This window comes from Hypanus sabinus, chromosome 10 (assembly GCF_030144855.1).
Source record: "Hypanus sabinus isolate sHypSab1 chromosome 10, sHypSab1.hap1, whole genome shotgun sequence".
Lineage (NCBI taxonomy): Eukaryota > Metazoa > Chordata > Chondrichthyes > Myliobatiformes > Dasyatidae > Hypanus > Hypanus sabinus.
Window position 1 is genome coordinate 128,924,029 of NC_082715.1, and position 20,998 is coordinate 128,945,026.

General features: G+C 52.3%; 12 non-coding genes across 12 annotated transcripts; all 12 read right to left on the minus strand.

The window, feature by feature from the left end:
- Window positions 1–412: 412 nt before the first annotated feature.
- Window positions 413–487, minus strand: trnai-aau (transfer RNA isoleucine (anticodon AAU)). The gene has a single exon. It is a non-coding gene; the product is annotated as a tRNA-Ile (tRNA).
- Window positions 488–8,259: 7,772 nt separating this feature from the next.
- On the minus strand, window positions 8,260–8,378 carry LOC132401388 (5S ribosomal RNA). Its single transcript, XR_009514549.1, has one exon. It is a non-coding gene; the product is annotated as a 5S ribosomal RNA (ribosomal RNA).
- A 1,009-nt stretch (window positions 8,379–9,387) lies between these two features.
- Window positions 9,388–9,506, minus strand: LOC132401407 (5S ribosomal RNA). Its single transcript, XR_009514566.1, has one exon. It is a non-coding gene; the product is annotated as a 5S ribosomal RNA (ribosomal RNA).
- Window positions 9,507–10,598: 1,092 nt separating this feature from the next.
- Window positions 10,599–10,672, minus strand: trnai-aau (transfer RNA isoleucine (anticodon AAU)). The gene has a single exon. It is a non-coding gene; the product is annotated as a tRNA-Ile (tRNA).
- A 563-nt stretch (window positions 10,673–11,235) lies between these two features.
- LOC132401402 (5S ribosomal RNA) lies at window positions 11,236–11,354 on the minus strand. The gene has a single exon (XR_009514561.1). It is a non-coding gene; the product is annotated as a 5S ribosomal RNA (ribosomal RNA).
- A 2,133-nt stretch (window positions 11,355–13,487) lies between these two features.
- trnai-aau (transfer RNA isoleucine (anticodon AAU)) lies at window positions 13,488–13,561 on the minus strand. The gene has a single exon. It is a non-coding gene; the product is annotated as a tRNA-Ile (tRNA).
- A 563-nt stretch (window positions 13,562–14,124) lies between these two features.
- LOC132401409 (5S ribosomal RNA) lies at window positions 14,125–14,243 on the minus strand. The gene has a single exon (XR_009514568.1). It is a non-coding gene; the product is annotated as a 5S ribosomal RNA (ribosomal RNA).
- A 971-nt stretch (window positions 14,244–15,214) lies between these two features.
- On the minus strand, window positions 15,215–15,333 carry LOC132401420 (5S ribosomal RNA). The gene has a single exon (XR_009514575.1). It is a non-coding gene; the product is annotated as a 5S ribosomal RNA (ribosomal RNA).
- A 954-nt stretch (window positions 15,334–16,287) lies between these two features.
- On the minus strand, window positions 16,288–16,406 carry LOC132401431 (5S ribosomal RNA). The gene has a single exon (XR_009514586.1). It is a non-coding gene; the product is annotated as a 5S ribosomal RNA (ribosomal RNA).
- A 980-nt stretch (window positions 16,407–17,386) lies between these two features.
- On the minus strand, window positions 17,387–17,505 carry LOC132401392 (5S ribosomal RNA). Its single transcript, XR_009514551.1, has one exon. It is a non-coding gene; the product is annotated as a 5S ribosomal RNA (ribosomal RNA).
- A 2,141-nt stretch (window positions 17,506–19,646) lies between these two features.
- trnai-aau (transfer RNA isoleucine (anticodon AAU)) lies at window positions 19,647–19,720 on the minus strand. The gene has a single exon. It is a non-coding gene; the product is annotated as a tRNA-Ile (tRNA).
- A 593-nt stretch (window positions 19,721–20,313) lies between these two features.
- On the minus strand, window positions 20,314–20,432 carry LOC132401393 (5S ribosomal RNA). The gene has a single exon (XR_009514552.1). It is a non-coding gene; the product is annotated as a 5S ribosomal RNA (ribosomal RNA).
- Window positions 20,433–20,998: the final 566 nt, after the last annotated feature.

Here is a 20,998-nt window from a genome sequence, read left to right on the forward strand (position 1 = left end):
GACCTATCAAGAAGGTTCACTCCTGGCATTTTTTGATGAGGCCACAAATTAAGATTTGCCAGAGAGTGGGAGAAAGTGGTCACCTCTCTGACTAGAGGTGTGTGACCAGTGGTGTGCCACAGGGGAAGGTGCAGAGACTACTGTTCTTCCTCACCTCAGTCAACAAGTTGCATGACTGTGGTAAACTGCATTGGGAAATTTGCAAATGGCACCAAGATTGTAGGCGGACCAGACAGCCAGGAGGCCAATCAAATCTTCCACCAGAATTTAATCCAGCTTCAAAAAACGAGCTTAAAAACGACAGGGCACCACATCACACACAGGCACACGAAGGATAGTGGACGCACAAAGGCATGCGCAAACCCTTTCCTACGGTCATGTCCCCCGCTTGTGTGAGATCAACTGCCAGCCAAAGGAAACATGGGGATCGAACCCACGACCTTGGCGTTATTAGCACCACGCTCTGACCAACTGAGCTAACCGTCCTCACCTAGGTGAGCTGCGTGTGCTCACCACCAGTCCGAGGCTCTGCAGAGGCACCGGCTGCTCAGTCTCAGACATCAGAGCCTACTCAGAGCAGCCTGTTCCACACAGGGCCAGCCTGCTGAGCGGCGGCCAGCAACAGTGGCCATTGATGATGGCTGCTCAGATGGCAAAGGCTGAAGCAAAGCTGAGAATGGGCATTTTGCTAGTGCTAAGTGTAGTTGGCTGCTGATTATTGACAGCAGAGTAGGGTGCTTGCATTTCTATGCTGAGTGGCAAACGGAGAGTGGAGAGTGTGTGAGGGGGAGAGAAAGAAAAAAAATCAGGGCTTTACAGTGGGGACAATTCAGGAGACGACACACCTGGTATTTCAGACAGTCTCCCGTCGAAGTATGAACCAGGCCTGAGCCTGCTTAGCTTCCAAGATCAGCCGTTTTAAGACAGGTATGGCCATAGACACCAACCAATGGTACCTCACACCACTTAACGACGCACACCAATTCAGCGACTACCAAGATGCCCAAAGTCCACTGTTTTTTCTTCCCATTCCTCTGACTTCACATCTAACCTTACACTTGTAACCCATTCACTCACACCCTACACTCTTCCCTCCAGTTTTCACCTCTCCTCTCTCACCTGCCCTCCTCTCCTCACAATTCACTCCTTCAACCACTTTGTTCCACCACACTGCACTGCTTGTTGCTCACAATAGCCACCACCTCACAATGTTTGCTCTATACACACACACAAAATGCTGAGATAAGGGGTAGGATGTATAAGTATTTGGAGACATAGTTAGATGTTAAAGATGCTCCAATAGAACCATAGAACATTACAGCACAGAAACGGGCCTTTTGGCCCTTCTTGGCTGTGCCAAACCATTTTTCTGCCTAGTCCCGCTGACCTGCACCTGGCCCATATCCCTCCATACACCTCTCATCCATGTACCTGTCCAAGTTTTTCTTAAATGTTAAAAGTGAGCCCACATTTACGACTCCATCTGGCAGCTCATTCCACATTCCCACCACTCTCTGTGTGAAGAAGCCCCCCCCCAATGTTCCCTTTAAACTTTTCCCCCTTCACACTTAACCCATGTCCTCTGGTTTTTTTCTCCCCTAGCCTCAGTGGAAAAAGCCTGCTTGCATTCACTCTATCTATACCCATCATAATTTTATACACCTCTATCAAATCACCCCTCGTTCTCCTACGGTCCAGGGAATAAAGTCCTAACCTATTCAACCTTTCTCTGTAACTCAGTTTTTCAAGACCCGGCAACAACCTCGTAAACCTTCTCTGCACTCTTTCAAACTTATTAATATCCTTCCTGTAATTAGGTGACCAGAACTGCACACAATACTCCAAATTCGGCCTCACCATAACATTCCAACTCTTACAATTAATACTTTGATTTATAAAGGCCAATGTACCAAAAGCTCTCTTTACTACCCTATCTACCAGTGACGACACTTTTAGGGAATTTTGTATCTGTATTCCCAGATCCCTCTTCTACTGCACTCCTCGGTGCCCTACCATTTACCTTGTATGATCTACCTTGGTTTTTCCTTCTAAAGTGCAAAACCTCACACTTGTCCGCATTAAACTCCACCTGCCATTTTTCCAGCTGGTCCTGATGCCTCTGCAAGCTTTGAAAACCTTCCTCACTGTCCACTACACCTCCAATCTTTGTATCATCAGCAAATTTGCTGATGCAATTTGCCACATTATCATCCAGATCATTGATATAGATGACAAATAACAATGGACCCAGCACTGATCCCTGTGGCACACCACTAGTCACAGGCCTCCACTCAGAGTAGCGATCCTCCACTACCACTCTCTGACTTCTCCCATTGAGCCAATGTCTAATCCAATTTACTACCTCACCATGTATACCTAGCGATTGAATCTTCCTAACAAACCTCCCATGCGGGACCTTGTCAAAGGCCTTACTGAAGTCCATGTAGACAACATCCACCGCCTTCCCTTCATCCACTTTCCTTGTAACCTCCTCGAAAAACTCCAATAGATTTGTTAAACATGACCTTCCACGCACAAAGCCGTGTTGACTCTCCCTAATAAGTCCCTGTCTATCTAAATACTTGTAGATCCTATCTCTGAGAACTCCTTCCAATAATTTACCTACTACCAACGTCAAACTTACCAGCCTATAATTTCCCGGATTACTTTTAGAGTCTTTTTTAAACAACAGAACAACATTAGCTATCCTCTAATCCTCCGGCACCTCACCCGTAGATACCAACATTTTAAATATTTCTGCCAGGGCCCCTGCAATTTCAACACTAGTCTCCTTCAAGGTCCGTAGGAATACCCTGTCAGGTCCTGGGGATTTATCTACTCTGATTTGCCTCAAGATAGCAAGCACCTCCTCTTCAATCTGTATAGGTTCCATGACCTCACTACTTGTTTGCCTTATTTCCATCGATTCCATGCCAGTTTCCTTAGTAAATACAGATGCAATAAAACCATTTAAGAACTCCTCCATTTCTTTTGGTTTCATACATAGCCGACCACTCTGATCTTCAAGAGGACCAATTCTATCCCTTACTATCCTTTTGCTCTTAATATACCTGTAGAAGCTCTTTGAATTATCCTTCACCTTGACTGCCAAAGCTACCTCATGTCTTCTTTTAGCCCTCCTGATTTCTTTCTTAAGTATTTTTTTGCATTTTTATACTCCTCAAGTACCTTATTTGCTCCCTGTTTCCTATACATGTCATACATTTCTCTCTTCTTCTTTGTCAGAGTTCTAATATCCTGAGAGAACCAAGGTTCCTTATTCTTATTCACTTTGCGTTTAATCCTGACAGGAACACACAAACTCTGCACTCTCAAAATTTCTCTTTTGAAGGCCTCCCACTTACCAACGACATCCTCGCCAGAGAACAACCTGTCCCAATGCACACTTTTTAGATCCTTTCTCATTTCTTCAAATTCGGCCTTTTTCCAGTTTAGAACCTCAACCCGAGGACCAGATCTATCTTTATCCATGATCAAGTTGGAACTAATGGTGTTATGATCACTGGAACCAAAGTGTTCCCCTACACACACTTCAGTCACCTGTCCTAATTCGTTTCCTAATAGGAGATATAATATTGCATTCTCTCTACTCGGTACCTCTATATATTGATTTAGAAAACTTTCCTGAACACATTTTACAAACTCTAACCAGTCTCGACCTAATCAATACGTGGAAAATTAAAATCCCCTACTATCACAACTTTTTGTTTCCTGCAGTTGTCTGCTATCTCTCTGCAGATTTGCTCCTCCAATTCTCGCAGACTTGGGTGGTCTCTAATACAACCCCATTAATGTGGTCATACCTTTCCTGTTTCTCAGCTCCACCTATATGGCCTCAGTAGACAAGCCCTCTAATCTGTCTTGCCCGAGCACTACTGTAACATTTTCCCTGACTAGCAATGCCACCCCCCCACCCTTCATCCCTCTGCCTCTATCACATCTGAAACATCGGAACCCTGGAACATTGAGCTGCCAGTCCTGCCCCTCCTGTAGCCAAGTTTCACAAATGGCAATGTCATAATTCCACGTGTTAATCCACTCCCTCAGCTCATCAGCCTTCCCCGCAATACTCCTCATTTAAATAGACACACCTCAAGATTATTACTGCCACTCAAAACCTTTCTATTTGTGACTTTACATGAAACTTTACCATTTATTTTCATTATCATTTATTTACTATCTACTCTGGCACTCTGGTTCCCGACCCCCTGCAAATCTAGTTTAACCCCCCCCCCCCCCCCCGCCAATAGAACTAACAAGCCTCCCTGCAAGGATATTGGTCCCCCTGTAGTTCAGGGTTCAAGTTTAACCAGTCTCTCTTGTACAGGTCCCACAAGAGGTCCCAACGATCCTGAAGTCTGAAACCCTGCCCCATACACCAGTTCCTCAGCCACGTGTTCATCCTCCAGAGCACCCTACTCTTACCCTCACTGGCACGTGGCACAGGTAGCAATCCTGAGATTACCACCCTCAAGGTCCTGCTTTTTAGCTTCCTACCAAGCTCTCTATACTCACTCTTCAGGACCACCTCACTCTTTCTTCCTACGTCATTGGTACCGATGTGTACCATGACATCTGGCTGCTCACCCTCCCATTTCAGAATGCTGTGCACGTGCTCAGAGACATCCCTGACCCTGGCACCCGGGAGGCAACAAACCATCCGGGAGTCTCTGTCACGACCACAGAACCTCCTGTCTGTACCTCTAACTATAGAGTCCCCTAACACTACCACTCTCCTCTTGTTCCCCACTCCCTTCTGCACTGCAGAACCAGACTCAGTACCAGAGATCACACTTCCGCAGCTTGTCCCAGGTAAGTCATCACCCCCCCAACAGTATCCAAATCGGTATACTTGTTCTTGAGGGGAATGGCCACAGGGGAGCCGTGCTCTGCCTGCCCTTTCCCCTTCCCTTGCCTGACGGTAACCCAATTACCTATGCGCTTTTCCTTTGGTGTAACTGCCTCCCTGTAGCTATCTATATAATCCTCATTCTCCCGAATGATCTGGAGGTAATCCAGCTCCTGCTCCAGTTTCCTAACGCCAGTGGTTCCCCAACCCAACTGGGCCGCAAAGCAAGGAAATGATATGATGTGGTGATATGAGTTAGCTGCACTTTTCCTCATTCCCTGTCACGCCCACTGTTGATCTTGAATGCATACGAGGTCATCAGTTACCTAACCGCAGCGATACCCTGGCGCTGGGGATCACTGGTTGGCCTCGGGTAACCGGCCGCCTCGCGTGGCCGGCAAGAAGTGCTGTTGCAACTGGCTTGGAGCGCGGACAGATGGGCGCTGACTCTAAACCTGTTTAGCACACTGAATGACATGGGGAACCCGGTCCTAGAAATATTCTCAGACGACCTAATTCAAGCTCAGAGTTCCATAAGTAGCAGAGCAGCTACCTCGCTGCGATCTACTGAAAGTCATCCCTCGAGTCAAACTTTTGTCAGCCGATAGATCCTACGAACCTGCAAGGGGGGTGGGCGGGCACCCTGTTGTTCTCCTCGCTCGGTAAGTCGCTCCCTTCGGACTGTGACCGCCGCGGTCCCGGTACGGGGACCTCCGGCCCTGACCTTGTCCTCTCACCCCACCCACCACCAGCCACACCTGGCCAAGGTGTCTGGCAGCTGGCGGGCAGGCGGCTGGAGTTTGGGCCCAGAGGCTGTCTAATGAGGCAATGAAGCCCTCAAAACTGCTTCAGCACCTTGAGTCCAAGCACCTGCCCCTAAAGACAAACCCACCGAGTTTTTTGAGCAGAAAAAAACGTGAACAAGTGGGACAGAAGCAAGTGCTGAGAGTCACAAAAAACTAAATTGCGGAGTAGACTGGACACAAGGAACCCCCTTCGAATATCACTGTCTCCCATCACCCCTCGATGGGATCGTCTTGTTGCAGGGAAACAAGCCCAGGGCTCCCACTGATTCAGCGATATTGGTGTGTTGCAATGAATTTATATTTTCATATGAGGAAAATATGTGCTGTGTGTTTAATATTCAAATGTTACTTAAAATGATATGATGCTATTGACATAATTGGCTTATCACTATATTCATGTGAGGAAAATATGCGCTGTGTTTAATATTAAATTCGTTAGATAAACCCATTTAGAAATGAAATTGAGTGTATTAGCCACTTATAAGTGACTCATAGTTGATTTATCACCTATATTCCGGTCGTGATTAACACCACCCCCTTGTTGGCCAGTCTGCACGAATATTGTCAACATTAAACCGGTTCCTGGTGCATAAAAGGTTGTTGACCCCTGCCTAACGCGGTTTGTTAGGAGCTGCAGCTGGATGCTGGATAGGAAATGATGAGACCTCCGGTGTCCCTGACAACAACACCTGCAAGAAGAGTGTTCCAACATTCTGCCTGGCATTCTCTCTACTCTAAACAAACAAAATTTACCAGAACCTACCCTCGCCTCTGCCTGTTCACACCGAAGCCTGTTGAGCCAAAGCTGTCCCACTCTGACTCAGTCCACTCCAACGATGGCCACTGTATATGGCAGTCTTTTTTTTAAATCTTTGGCGCGCTATGTTACGCACCTGTGCAGTCTAGCTTCTTTTCCCCGATAAGTTAAAAAAATGGCTGCTCTCCGAGATGCCTTCACTTCTTCACTCTCCGCCTCTTGCTTCGATTTAAAGCCCTTGTCTTTGGTAGTGACTGGTCATGCCTGACCAACCAATCTGTTTGATTTATTGAGGAGGTGAACAGGAATGCTCGTGAGCACGAGGAGGTGGCTGTTGTCGACCTGGACTCGAGCCAAGCCTTTGAGAAGATCCCAGCTGGGAGGCAGTTCAAGGAGGCTCTGTTGCTTGATGAGGCATTCAGCACGAGACCCCAAGTTGGATGGCACGTCACCTTGAGGGAGATGACAGGCAGTGGTAGTTTCGTGTCTCTGAGTCGATATGCAATGGCATTTAGAAGAACGAGGGTCGATCTCATTGAAAGCTATCAAATATTGAAAGGCCGAGATAGAATAGATGTGATGAGGATGTTTCCTATCGTAGTGGTGTCTAGCACCAGAGTCTACAGCCTCAGAGAGATGTCTCTTTACAAAAGAGACAACCAGGATTTCTGTAGGCAGTGAGTGGTGGTGATGTGACATTCATTACCGTGGACGTCAGTGAGTGCAAGGTCAGTGGAGATGTTTCAGGCCAAGGTTGATAGGTTCCTGATTACAGAGAGATTCAAAGGCAGTGCGGAGATGGTGGGAGGAAAAGATTGGGAAGAGGATAATTAATTAGCCATGATGGGTTTTTTGGAGCAGACTCGTTGGGCCCAGCGACCTAACTCAGTTTCCAGGTCTCAAGCTCTTGCCGGCATGAGGGAACAAAAGCTGGGCAAGGACGAGATGGGCCGACGGGTCTGTTGATCTGCTGGAGCGCTCCATGAGTCAACATGCTGACACTTTGTCCGACCTTGGCCCACGCAGTTGGGAAAGTGAACGTACTTTATAAAAAAGCATTCGCCAACCCTTTCCTACAGACAGTCCTCCCGCTTGCGGGAGAGCAGCTGCCGGTTAAAGGAAACGCTTGGACAGTATATGGGGATGGAACCCACCACCTTAGCATTTTTACCAGCAGCTCGCTCTGACCAATTGAGCGGACCATCCTCCCAAAGGTGGGTGCGTCTGCCGTTGCCAATCAGACAGACTGCAGATGGAACAGGCTGGTCCGAGTCTGTCATGCTTGGCTGTTGAGAGCATCTAATACGGTATACAACCAGCCAGCTTGGCCGCAGTAGGACAAGCCATTGGTGCCATCGCAGGGGCCATTGGTGATGCCTACTCAGATGCTGAAGGCAAAGACAGAGCTCAGAATGGGCGATATGAGGCGAAAGGTGCACTTGCGTCTTGCTAACCACATGCTTGGCTGAGAGGGAAAGCCGGCAGCAGGAGACAGCTCAAGCGGGGATCAAACATGGAGGAAATGAAGGACGCTTCTAAGTGCAGCTGGCTGCTGAGCAAGGAGGAGGTTCTTCTACCGTGATTACATTTGAACGCTGAGTGGCAAAGGGAGAGGGAGAGCGAAAAAAAATAAAGAGCGAGCGTCCCCTAGTGGGCACAGTTGGTGAGAGCAGCAAAACCCTGGTGGCAAAAGGAGTGCGGATAGTACAGTGCAGGTGACAGAGGGCGAGAGAGAGAGAGAGAGAGAGAGAGACAGCGAGAGAGAGAGAGAGAGAGAGCAAAAGAGAGAGCAGCTCCTAGTGGGCACAGTTGGTGAGAGCAGCAAAAGCCTACGGCACCTGGTATTCCCAGGCGGTCTCCCATCCAAGTACTAACCAGGCCTGAGCCTGCTTAGCTTCCGAGATCAGACGAGATCGGGCGTTTTCAGGCTAGTATGGCCGTAGGCAGCAGCACTCTGCTCCTCACACTACTTCAGCCGCATGCCACCACTCTCAACTTCCCAGCCGCTGCCCCTCTCTTCTCCTCTCTTCTCTTCTCTTCTCCACTTCTCTGCCTTCGTCTCTTACCTTACCCTCACAGCCCATTCACTCACACCCTACACCCAAAGTCACTCTCCTTTTCACATCTCCTCTCTCTACTGCCTTCCTCTCCTCACTATTCACTCTGCTCCACCGCACTGCACTGCTGCCTACTCACAATAGCCATCACCTCACAATCAGCTCTCTTACCCTAACCCCCTACACACCTCTCTCACTGCCCAGGCCAACACTCCATTCGCCCATCACTCTTCCCCTTTACTCTACTCTCCGCCTACCACTCACTGCAAACAGCGCTCTGCAGCCGCTCCAGCCTACCTCATTAACACCACCTTACCCTTGGCAAGGCTGACGCCCTCTTCAACCACACTGCCATTTCCTTCCAGATCAGCTTCAAACAAAGACACTCAGATAATTCTTCGGCACAATTAAGATGTGTTTAATGGTCTCATTCATTCTCTTCCCACCTCTCATGCTCCTGCAGACAGGAGCGCTTTGCGCAAGCCAGATTTTTCCCTTGCCACTTGCTGCGTAGCTCCCTGCCTGCCTGGCGGCTTGCTCGGCTGGACGAGAGTGAGAGCAGGCAGTAGGAGAGTTGTGAAGCGCGGCGGTAAGGAGGAGTCACTGAAGGATGCCAGGATGTAAGTGCAGTAGGCTGCTGAGCAAAAGCAGATTCTTCCGCCCTGTCAGCAGGAGCAGGGTGCCTGCGTTTGTGGACTGTGTGGCAAAAGGAGTGCGGATAGTATAGTGCAGGTGACAGAGGGCGAGAGAGAGAGAGATGGAGAGAGAGAGAGAGAGAGAGAGAGAGAGAGAGAGAGAGAGAGACAGCGAGAGAGAGAGAGAGAGAGAGAGACAGCGAGAGAGAGAGAGCAAAAGAGAGAGCAGCTCCGAGTGGGCACAGTTGGTGAGAGCAGCAAAAGCCTACGGCACCTGGTATTCCCAGGCGGTCTCCCATCCAAGTACTAACCAGGCCTGAGCCTGCTTAGCTTCCGAGATCAGACGAGATCGGGCGTTTTCAGGCGAGTATGGCCGTAGGCAGCAGCACTCTGCTCCTCACACTACTTCAGCCGCATGCCACCACTCTCAACTTCCCAGCCGCTGCCCCTTTCTTCTCCTCTCTTCTCTTCTCTTCTCCACTTCTCTGCCTTCGTCTCTTACCTTATCCTCACAGCCCATTCACTCACACCCTACACCCAACTTCACTCTCCTTTTCACATCTCCTCTCTCAACTGCCCTCCTCTCCTCACTATTCACTCTGCTCCACCGCACTGCACTGCTGGCTGCTCACAATTGCCACCACCTCACAATCAGCCCTCTATCTCTCGCGTCCCCACTACCCACACACACCTCTCTCACTGCCCAGGACGCCGCTGCTTTCGCCCAGCACTCTTCCCCTTTCCTCGCCTTCACTCTACTCTCTGCCTACCACTCCCTGCACACAGCGCTCTGCAGCCGCTCCACCCTACCTCATTAATACCACCTTACCCTTGGCAAGGCTGACGCCCTCTTCAACCACACGCTCTTTTCCTTGTCCACCTGCACGCGAGACACGCCTTTGCAGACCTCCTGCATCTTCAAGCACCTCAAGGACCTTCTGTCGCTTGATCACGGATTCAGTGCCACCTCCGAAGTTGCAAAGTTCATCGCCTCGTGTCACAAGCCTGGCACTGCGCGTTTCTTGGCCCTGCGTCTGTCTGAGCTTCCATCTCGTCGAAAGCTTGCAAACATTGAAAGGTCCAATCGAGGAGCTGTCTAGCAGCAGAGGCCGCAGCCGGAGCACATGTTGAGGAGTAGTTGGTCGAGCAGAGGCCGGTGCTTGTGGACATTCATTGGACGCCACTGTCACTGGCTATGTCATTGGTGCTTGATCAGCAGGGTCTTCAAATAGAGGCAGTGGGCTAATTCATCGGCCCAATTCTCATGGGTGTAATGGCCTGATTCATTCAGTTCCCACGTCTCTTGCTCCTGCACACTGGGATAATGACGGCTGGGTTCGGACTAGGTGGACGAAGTGCCTGCTTGTCTGCTTGAGCACTCTCTCAGCCCTGTCCTACATTGGCAAAGGATAGTGGATGGTGGCGGGCAGAGGCACGCTCAGACTGCAGCCCGGCTAAAGGAAAGGCGTGGCTTGGACAGTATGGGGATGGAACCCACGACCTTGGCGTTATTAGCACCACGCTCTGACCAACTGAGCTAACCGTCCTCACCTGGGTGAGCTGCGTGTGCTCACTACCAGTCCGAGGCTCTGCAGAGGCACCGGCTGCTCAGTCCCAGACATCAGAGCCTACTCAGAGCAGCCTGTTCCACACAGGGCCAGCCTGCTTGGCGGCGGCCAGCAACTGTGGACATTGATGATGGCTGCTCAGATGGCAAAGGCTGAAGCAAAGCTGAGAATGGGCATTTTGCGCAAGCCATCTTCTGCCTTGCCACTTGCTGCGTAGCTCCCTGCCTGCCCGGCGGCTTGCTCGGCTGGACGAGAGTGAGAGCAGGCAGTAGGAGAGTTGTGAAGCGCGGCGGTAAGGAGGAGTCACTGAAGAATGCCAGGATCTAAGTGCAGTAGGCTGCTGAGCAAAAGCAGATTCTTGCGCCCTGACAGCAGGAGCAGGGTGCCTGCGTTTGTGGACTGTGTGGCAAAAGGAGTACGGATAGTATAGTGCAGGTGACAGAGGGCGAGAGAGAGAGAGATGGAGAGAGAGAGAGAGAGAGACAGCGAGAGAGAGAGAGAGAGAGCAGCTCCTAGTGGGCACAGTTGGGGAAAGCAGCAAAAGCCTACGGCACCTGGTATTCCCAGGCGGTCTCCCATCCAAGTACTAACCAGGCCTGAGCCTGCTTAGCTTCCGAGATCAGACGAGATCGGGCGTTTTCAGGCTAGTATGGCCGTAGGCAGCAGCACTCTGCTGCTCACACTACTTCAGCCGCATGCCTGCACTCTCAACTTCCCAGCCGCTGCCCCTCTCTTCTCCTCTCTTCTCTTCTCCACTTCTCTGCCTTCGTCTCTTACCTTACCCTCACAGCCCATTCACTCACACCCTACACCCAACTTCACTCTCCTTTTCACATCTCCTCTCTCAACTGCCCTCCTCTCCTCACTATTCACTCTGCTCCACCGCACTGCACTGCTGGCTGCTCACAATTGCCACCACCTCACAATCAGCCCTCTATCTCTCGCGTCCCCACTACCCACACACACCTCTCTCACTGCCCAGGCCAACACTCCATTCGCCCATCACTCTTCCCCTTTACTCTACTCTCCGCCTACCACTCACTGCAAACAGCGCTCTGCAGCCGCTCCAGCCTACCTCATTAACACCACCTTACCTTTGGCACGGCTGACGCCCTCTTCAACCACACTGCCATTTCCTTCTAGATCAGCTTCAAAAAAACAGACTCAGATAATTCTTCGGCACAATTAAGATGTGTTTAATGCTCTCATTCATTCTCTTCCCACCTCTCATGCTCCTGCAGACAGGAGCGCTTTGCGCAAGCCAGATTTTTCCCTTGCCACTTGCTGCGTAGCTCCCTGCCTGCCCGGCGGCTTGCTCGGCTGGACGAGAGTGAGAGCAGGCAGTAGGAGAGTTGTGAAGCGCGGCGGTAAGGAGGAGTCACTGAAGGATGCCAGGATGTAAGTGCAGTAGGCTGCTGAGCAAAAGCAGATTCTTGCGCCCTGACAGCAGGAGCAGGGTGCCTGCGTTTGTGGACTGTGTGGCAAAAGGAGTACGGATAGTATAGTGCAGGTGACAGAGGGCGAGAGAGAGAGAGATGGAGAGAGAGAGAGAGAGACAGCGAGAGAGAGAGAGAGAGAGCAGCTCCTAGTGGGCACAGTTGGGGAAAGCAGCAAAAGCCTACGGCACCTGGTATTCCCAGGCGGTCTCCCATCCAAGTACTAACCAGGTCCGAGATCAGACGAGATCGGGCGTTTTCAGGCTAGTATGGCCGTAGGCAGCAGCACTCTGCTCCTCACACTACTTCAGCCGCATGCCACCACTCTCAACTTCCCAGCCGCTGCCCCTCTCTTCTTCTCTCTTCTCTTCTCTTCTCTTCTCCACTTCTCTGCCTTCGTCTCTTACCTTACCCTCACAGCCCATTCACTCACTCCCTACACCCATCTTCACTCTCCTTTTCACATCTCCTCTCTCAACTGCCCTCCTCTCCTCACTATTCACTCTGCTCCACCGCACTGCACTGCTGCCTGCTCACAATTGCCACCACCTCACAATCAGCCCTCTATCTCTCGCGTCCCCACTACCCACACACACCTCTCTCACTGCCCAGGACGCCGCTGCTTTCGCCCAGCACTCTTCCCCTTTCCTCGACTTAACTCTACTCTCTGCCTACCACTCCCTGCACACAGCGCTCTGCCGCCGCTCCAGCCTACCTCATTAACACCACCTTACCCTTGGTAAGGCTGACGCCCTCTTCAACCACACGCTCTTTTCCTTGTCCCCCTGCACGCGAGATCACGCCTTTGCAGACGTCCTGCATCTTCAAGCACCTCAAGGACCTTCTGTCGCTTGATCACGGATTCAGTGCCACCTCCGAAGTTGCAAAGTTCATCGCCTCGTGTCACAAGCCTGGCAATGCACGTTTCTTGGCCCTGCGTCCGTCTGAGCTTCCATCTCGTCGAAAGCTTGCAAACATTGAAAGGTCCAATCGAGGAGCTGTCTAGCAGCAGAGGCCGCAGCCGGAGCACTTGTTGAGGAGTAGTTGGTCGAGCAGAGGCCTGTGCTTGTGGACATTCATTGGACGCCAGTGTCACTGGCTATGTCATTGGCGCTTGATCAGCAGGGTCTTCAAATAGTGGGCTAATTCATCGGCCCAATTCTCATGGGTGTAATGGCCAGATTCATTCAGTTCCCACGTCTCTTGCTCCTGCACACTGGGATAATGACGGCTGGGTTCGGACTAGTGGGACGAAGTGCCTGCTTGTCTCAGCCCTGTCCTACATTGGCAAAGGATAGTGGATGGTGGCGGGCAGAGGCACGCTCAGACTGCAGCCCGGCTAAAGGAAAGGCGTGGCTTGAACAGTATGGGGATCGAACCCACGACCTTGGCGTTATTAGCACCACGCTCTGACCAACTGAGCTAACCGTCCTCACCTGGGTGAGCTGCGTGTGCTCACCACCAGTCCGAGGCTCTGCAGAGGCACCGGCTGCTCAGTCTCAGACATCAGAGCCTACTCAGAGCAGCCTGTTCCACACAGGGCCAGCCTGCTGAGCGGCGGCCAGCAACAGTGGCCATTGATGATGGCTGCTCAGATGGCAAAGGCTGAAGCAAAGCTGAGAATGGGCATTTTGCGCAAGCCATCTTCTGCCTTGCCACTTGCTGCGTAGCTGCCTGCCTGCCTGGCGGCTTGCTCGGCTGGACGAGAGTGAGAGCAGGCAGTAGGAGAGTTGTGAAGCGCGGCGGTAAGGAGGAGTCACTGAAGGATGCCAGGATCTAAGTGCAGTAGGCTGCTGAGCAAAAGCAGATTCTTGCGCCCTGACAGCAGGAGCAGGGTGCCTGCGTTTGTGGACTGTGTGGCAAAAGGAGTGCGGATAGTATAGTGCAGGTGACAGAGGGCGAGAGAGAGAGAGAGAGAGAGACAGCGAGAGAGAGAGAGAGAGAGAGCAAAAGAGAGAGCAGCTCCTAGTGGGCACAGTTGGTGAGAGCAGCAAAAGCCTACGGCACCTGGTATTCCCAGGCGGTCTCCCATCCAAGTACTAACCAGGCCTGAGCCTGCTTAGCTTCCGAGATCAGACGAGATCGGGCGTTTTCAGGCTAGTATGGCCGTAGGCAGCAGCACACTGCTCCTCACACTACTTCAGCCGCATGCCACCACTCTCAACTTCCCAGCCGCTGACCCTCTCTTCTCCTCTCTTCTCCACTTCTCTGCCTTCGTCTCTTACCTTACCCTCACAGCCCATTCACTCACACCCTACACCCAACTTCACTCTCCTTTTCACATCTCCTCTCTCTACTGCCCTCCTCTCCTCACTGTTCACTCTGCTCCACCGCACTGCACTGCTGCCTACTCACAATAGCCATCACCTCACAATCAGCTCTCTTACCCTAACCCCCTACACATCTCTCTCACTGCCCAGGCCAACACTCCATTCGCCCATCACTCTTCCCCTTTACTCTACTCTCCGCCTACCACTCACTGCAAACAGCGCTCTGCAGCCGCTCCAGCCTACCTCATTAACACCACCTTACCTTTGGCACGGCTGACGCCCTCTTCAACCACACTGCCATTTCCTTCCAGATCAGCTTCAAATAATGACACTCAGATAATTCTTCGGCACAATTAAGATGTGTTTAATGGTCTCATTCATTCTCTTCCCACCTCTCATGCTCCTGCAGACAGGAGCGCTTTGCGCAAGCCAGATTTTTCCCTTGCCACTTGCTGCGTAGCTCCCTGCCTGCCTGGCGGCTTGCTCGGCTGGACGAGAGTGAGAGCAGGCAGTAGGAGAGTTGTGAAGCGCGGCGGTAAGGAGGAGTCACTGAAGGATGCCAGGATGTAAGTGCAGTAGGCTGCTGAGCAAAAGCAGATTCTTCCGCCCTGTCAGCAGGAGCAGGGTGCCTGCGTTTGTGGACTGTGTGGCAAAAGGAGTGCGGATAGTATAGTGCAGGTGACAGAGGGCGAGAGAGAGAGAGATGGAGAGAGAGAGAGAGAGAGAGAGAGAGAGAGAGAGAGAGAGAGAGAGAGAGAGAGAGAGAGCAAAAGAGAGAGCTGCTCCTAGTGGGCACAGTTGGTGAGAGCAGCAAAAGCCTACGGCACCTGGTATTCCCAGGCGGTCTCCCATCCAAGTACTAACCAGGCCTGAGCCTGCTTAGCTTCCGAGATCAGACGAGATCGGGCGTTTTCAGGCTAGTATGGCCGTAGGCAGCAGCACTCTGCTGCTCACATTACTTCAGCCGCATGCCTGCACTCTCAACTTCCCAGCCGCTGCCCCTCTCTTCTCCTCTCTTCTCTTCTCCACTTCTCTGCCTTCGTCTCTTACCTTACCCTCACAGCCCATTCACTCACACCCTACACCCAACTTCACTCTCCTTTTCACATCTCCTCTCTCAACTGCCCTCCTCTCCTCACTATTCACTCTGCTCCACCGCACTGCACTGCTGGCTGCTCACAATTGCCACCACCTCACAATCAGCCCTCTATCTCTCGCGTCCCCACTACCCACACACACCTCTCTCACTGCCCAGGCCAACACTCCATTCGCCCATCACTCTTCCCCTTTACTCTACTCTCCGCCTACCACTCACTGCAAACAGCGCTCTGCAGCCGCTCCAGCCTACCTCATTAACACCACCTTACCTTTGGCACGGCTGACGCCCTCTTCAACCACACTGCCATTTCCTTCTAGATCAGCTTCAAAAAAACAGACTCAGATAATTCTTCGGCACAATTAAGATGTGTTTAATGCTCTCATTCATTCTCTTCCCACCTCTCATGCTCCTGCAGACAGGAGCGCTTTGCGCAAGCCAGATTTTTCCCTTGCCACTTGCTGCGTAGCTCCTTGCCTGCCCGGCGGCTTGCTCGGCTGGACGAGAGTGAGAGCAGGCAGTAGGAGAGTTGTGAAGCGCGGCGGTAAGGAGGAGTCACTGAAGAATGCCAGGATCTAAGTGCAGTAGGCTGCTGAGCAAAAGCAGATTCTTGCGCCCTGACAGCAGGAGCAGGGTGCCTGCGTTTGTGGACTGTGTGGCAAAAGGAGTACGGATAGTATAGTGCAGGTGACAGAGGGCGAGAGAGAGAGAGATGGAGAGAGAGAGAGAGAGAGACAGCGAGAGAGAGAGAGAGCGCAGCTCCTAGTGGGCACAGTTGGGGAAAGCAGCAAAAGCCTACGGCACCTGGTATTCCCAGGCGGTCTCCCATCCAAGTACTAACCAGGCCTGAGCCTGCTTAGCTTCCGAGATCAGACGAGATCGGGCGTTTTCAGGCTAGTATGGCCGTAGGCAGCAGCACTCTGCTGCTCACACTACTTCAGCCGCATGCCTGCACTCTCAACTTCCCAGCCGCTGCCCCTCTCTTCTCCTCTCTTCTCTTCTCCACTTCTCTGCCTTCGTCTCTTACCTTACCCTCACAGCCCATTCACTCACACCCTACACCCAACTTCACTCTCCTTTTCACATCTCCTCTCTCAACTGCCCTCCTCTCCTCACTATTCACTCTGCTCCACCGCACTGCACTGCTGCCTACTCACAATAGCCATCACCTCACAATCAGCTCTCTTACCCTAACCCCCTACACATCTCTCTCACTGCCCAGGCCAACACTCCATTCGCCCATCACTCTTCCCCTTTACTCTACTCTCCGCCTACCACTCACTGCAAACAGCGCTCTGCAGCCGCTCCAGCCTACCTCATTAACACCACCTTACCTTTGGCACGGCTGACGCCCTCTTCAACCACACTGCCATTTCCTTCCAGATCAGCTTCAAATAATGACACTCAGATAATTCTTCGGCACAATTAAGATGTGTTTAATGGTCTCATTCATTCTCTTCCCACCTCTCATGCTCCTGCAGACAGGAGCGCTTTGCGCAAGCCAGATTTTTCCCTTGCCACTTGCTGCGTAGCTCCCTGCCTGCCTGGCGGCTTGCTCGGCTGGACGAGAGTGAGAGCAGGCAGTAGGAGAGTTGTGAAGCGCGGCGGTAAGGAGGAGTCACTGAAGGATGCCAGGATGTAAGTGCAGTAGGCTGCTGAGCAAAAGCAGATTCTTCCGCCCTGTCAGCAGGAGCAGGGTGCCTGCGTTTGTGGACTGTGTGGCAAAAGGAGTGCGGATAGTATAGTGCAGGTGACAGAGGGCGAGAGAGAGAGAGATGGAGAGAGAGAGAGAGAGAGAGAGAGAGAGAGAGAGAGAGAGAGAGAGAGAGAGAGAGAGAGAGAGCAAAAGAGAGAGCTGCTCCTAGTGGGCACAGTTGGTGAGAGCAGCAAAAGCCTACGGCACCTGGTATTCCCAGGCGGTCTCCCATCCAAGTACTAACCAGGCCTGAGCCTGCTTAGCTTCCGAGATCAGACGAGATCGGGCGTTTTCAGGCTAGTATGGCCGTAGGCAGCAGCACTCTGCTGCTCACATTACTTCAGCCGCATGCCTGCACTCTCAACTTCCCAGCCGCTGCCCCTCTCTTCTCCTCTCTTCTCTTCTCCACTTCTCTGCCTTCGTCTCTTACCTTACCCTCACAGCCCATTCACTCACACCCTACACCCAACTTCACTCTCCTTTTCACATCTCCTCTCTCAACTGCCCTCCTCTCCTCACTATTCACTCTGCTCCACCGCACTGCACTGCTGGCTGCTCACAATTGCCACCACCTCACAATCAGCCCTCTATCTCTCGCGTCCCCACTACCCACACACACCTCTCTCACTGCCCAGGCCAACACTCCATTCGCCCATCACTCTTCCCCTTTACTCTACTCTCCGCCTACCACTCACTGCAAACAGCGCTCTGCAGCCGCTCCAGCCTACCTCATTAACACCACCTTACCTTTGGCACGGCTGACGCCCTCTTCAACCACACTGCCATTTCCTTCTAGATCAGCTTCAAAAAAACAGACTCAGATAATTCTTCGGCACAATTAAGATGTGTTTAATGCTCTCATTCATTCTCTTCCCACCTCTCATGCTCCTGCAGACAGGAGCGCTTTGCGCAAGCCAGATTTTTCCCTTGCCACTTGCTGCGTAGCTCCTTGCCTGCCCGGCGGCTTGCTCGGCTGGACGAGAGTGAGAGCAGGCAGTAGGAGAGTTGTGAAGCGCGGCGGTAAGGAGGAGTCACTGAAGAATGCCAGGATCTAAGTGCAGTAGGCTGCTGAGCAAAAGCAGATTCTTGCGCCCTGACAGCAGGAGCAGGGTGCCTGCGTTTGTGGACTGTGTGGCAAAAGGAGTACGGATAGTATAGTGCAGGTGACAGAGGGCGAGAGAGAGAGAGATGGAGAGAGAGAGAGAGAGAGACAGCGAGAGAGAGAGAGAGAGAGCAGCTCCTAGTGGGCACAGTTGGGGAAAGCAGCAAAAGCCTACGGCACCTGGTATTCCCAGGCGGTCTCCCATCCAAGTACTAACCAGGTCCGAGATCAGACGAGATCGGGCGTTTTCAGGCTAGTATGGCCGTAGGCAGCAGCACTCTGCTCCTCACACTACTTCAGCCGCATGCCACCACTCTCAACTTCCCAGCCGCTGCCCCTCTCTTCTTCTCTCTTCTCTTCTCTTCTCTTCTCCACTTCTCTGCCTTCGTCTCTTACCTTACCCTCACAGCCCATTCACTCACTCCCTACACCCATCTTCACTCTCCTTTTCACATCTCCTCTCTCAACTGCCCTCCTCTCCTCACTATTCACTCTGCTCCACCGCACTGCACTGCTGCCTGCTCACAATTGCCACCACCTCACAATCAGCCCTCTATCTCTCGCGTCCCCACTACCCACACACACCTCTCTCACTGCCCAGGACGCCGCTGCTTTCGCCCAGCACTCTTCCCCTTTCCTCGACTTAACTCTACTCTCTGCCTACCACTCCCTGCACACAGCGCTCTGCCGCCGCTCCAGCCTACCTCATTAACACCACCTTACCCTTGGTAAGGCTGACGCCCTCTTCAACCACACGCTCTTTTCCTTGTCCCCCTGCACGCGAGATCACGCCTTTGCAGACGTCCTGCATCTTCAAGCACCTCAAGGACCTTCTGTCGCTTGATCACGGATTCAGTGCCACCTCCGAAGTTGCAAAGTTCATCGCCTCGTGTCACAAGCCTGGCAATGCACGTTTCTTGGCCCTGCGTCCGTCTGAGCTTCCATCTCGTCGAAAGCTTGCAAACATTGAAAGGTCCAATCGAGGAGCTGTCTAGCAGCAGAGGCCGCAGCCGGAGCACTTGTTGAGGAGTAGTTGGTCGAGCAGAGGCCTGTGCTTGTGGACATTCATTGGACGCCAGTGTCACTGGCTATGTCATTGGCGCTTGATCAGCAGGGTCTTCAAATAGAGACAGTGGGCTAATTCATCGGCCCAATTCTCATGGGTGTAATGGCCAGATTCATTCAGTTCCCACGTCTCTTGCTCCTGCACACTGGGATAATGACGGCTGGGTTCGGACTAGTGGGACGAAGTGCCTGCTTGTCTCAGCCCTGTCCTACATTGGCAAAGGATAGTGGATGGTGGCGGGCAGAGGCACGCTCAGACTGCAGCCCGGCTAAAGGAAAGGCGTGGCTTGAACAGTATGGGGATCGAACCCACGACCTTGGCGTTATTAGCACCACGCTCTGACCAACTGAGCTAACCGTCCTCACCTGGGTGAGCTGCGTGTGCTCACCACCAGTCCGAGGCTCTGCAGAGGCACCGGCTGCTCAGTCTCAGACATCAGAGCCTACTCAGAGCAGCCTGTTCCACACAGGGCCAGCCTGCTGAGCGGCGGCCAGCAACAGTGGCCATTGATGATGGCTGCTCAGATGGCAAAGGCTGAAGCAAAGCTGAGAATGGGCATTTTGCGCAAGCCATCTTCTGCCTTGCCACTTGCTGCGTAGCTGCCTGCCTGCCTGGCGGCTTGCTCGGCTGGACGAGAGTCAGAGCAGGCAGTAGGAGAGTTGTGAAGCGCGGCGGTAAGGAGGAGTCACTGAAGGATGCCAGGATGTAAGTGCAGTAGGCTGCTGAGCAAAAGCAGATTCTTCCGCCCTGTCAGCAGGAGCAGGGTGCCTGCGTTTGTGGACTGTGTGGCAAAAGGAGTGCGGATAGTATAGTGCAGGTGACAGAGGGCGAGAGAGAGAGAGATGGAGAGAGAGTGAGAGAGAGAGAGAGAGAGAGAGAGAGAGAGAGAGAGAGAGAGAGAGAGAGCAAAAGAGAGAGCTGCTCCTAGTGGGCACAGTTGGTGAGAGCAGCAAAAGCCTACGGCACCTGGTATTCCCAGGCGGTCTCCCATCCAAGTACTAACCAGGCCTGAGCCTGCTTAGCTTCCGAGATCAGACGAGATCGGGCGTTTTCAGGCTAGTATGGCCGTAGGCAGCAGCACTCTGCTGCTCACATTACTTCAGCCGCATGCCTGCACTCTCAACTTCCCAGCCGCTGCCCCTCTCTTCTTCTCTCTTCTCCCCTCTTCTCTTCTCTTCTCCACTTCTCTGCCTTCGTCTCTTACCTTACCCTCACAGCCCATTCACTCACACCCTACACCCAACTTCACTCTCCTTTTCACATCTCCTCTATCAACTGCCCTCCTCTCCTCACTATTCACTCTGCTCCACCGCACTGCACTGCTGCCTACTCACAATAGCCATCACCTCACAATCAGCTCTCTTACCCTAACCCCCTACACACCTCTCTCACTGCCCAGGCCAACACTCCATTCGCCCATCACTCTTCCCCTTTACTCTACTCTCCGCCTACCACTCACTGCAAACAGCGCTCTGCAGCCGCTCCAGCCTACCTCATTAACACCACCTTACCTTTGGCACGGCTGACGCTCTCTTCAACCACACTGCCATTTCCTTCTAGATCAGCTTCAAAAAAACAGACTCAGATAATTCTTCGGCACAATTAAGATGTGTTTAATGCTCTCATTCATTCTCTTCCC